Raw genomic sequence first — 947 nt, 5'->3', positions numbered from 1 at the left:
CCTTTTTTAGGAAATGACCTGTATGTATCTGTGTGACATCAATAAAAGGATCAAGTGCTGCATTATCTTTAGTTACATTGATAATATTTATTTATGGTGAAACAGTGGAAAAATATCGCTGTTGCTTTCGTATAAATGAAGCGGACATACCTGCGTGGCCGCGATCTAATCCTGTTTACATAAAGTAAACCTGCTCCCGAGCAGGTTTACGCTTACGGCTCTGTTGCTATGACAGCAAGTCCCGGATGAGCTTCGGGGAACCGACTGATCCAGGATCACGCGAAATCGTCAACAATCTAATCCGGCTAACCTACTTAGCGAGGTACGAAGAACGGGCCCCTGGTCTGTGTGGGTGAACATATTCCAGTCTGTGTTTTTAAATCTGTCCTGGAGCACTGCGTCTGTCCCCTCTGGCCACACTTTAATTGTCCTCACAGCAGGTTTCACACGTTGGATGAGTGGTGAATACCGAGGTGTGAGGAACAGGGAGTGCTTGCTTCGGCAAGCGCGTACGCTAAATTGGATACGATACAGAGAAGATTAGCATGGCCCCTGCGCAAGGATGACACGCAAATTCGGAGAGATGGTCCGATTGTCCAATGTGGGGGAGGGGTGTGGCTTTGTAGGCTCCAGCCAGGTTGGAATACACATGGTCTAAAGTCTTGTCTCCTCTGGTGTGGCAGGAGACATGTTGGTGGAATCTGGGGAGGACTGTCTTTAAGTTGGTGTGGTTGAAGTCGCCAGCAACAATAAAAGCAGCCTCGGGGTGTTTATTCTGGTGTTTGTTAATGGCTGCAGAAAGTTCTTTCATGGCCAACCTAGCATTAGCGTCGGGGGGTATATACACGGCAGTGAGTATGATCGAAGTGAATTCTCTGGGGAGATAATAAGGTCTGCATTTGACCATTAAAAACTCCGCATTAGGTGAGCAGTGACTCTCAGTAGTA

General features: G+C 47.3%; 1 non-coding gene across 1 annotated transcript; it reads left to right on the top strand.

The window, feature by feature from the left end:
- The first annotated feature begins 489 nt into the window (after positions 1–489).
- Positions 490–598, top strand: LOC147327207 (U6 spliceosomal RNA). The gene has a single exon (XR_015130081.1). It is a non-coding gene; the product is annotated as a U6 spliceosomal RNA (small nuclear RNA).
- Positions 599–947: the final 349 nt, after the last annotated feature.

This window comes from Aulonocara sp. 'chitande type north' Nkhata Bay, linkage group LG6 (genome assembly GCF_057382095.1).
Source record: "Aulonocara sp. 'chitande type north' Nkhata Bay isolate Kocher_YH1m ecotype deep benthic linkage group LG6, A_spYH_male_GT1.1, whole genome shotgun sequence".
In the NCBI taxonomy this organism is placed as follows: domain Eukaryota; kingdom Metazoa; phylum Chordata; class Actinopteri; order Cichliformes; family Cichlidae; genus Aulonocara; species Aulonocara sp. 'chitande type north' Nkhata Bay.
The sequence above is the reverse complement of the archived record's forward strand: the minus strand, read 5'-3'. Positions and strand labels throughout refer to the sequence as shown.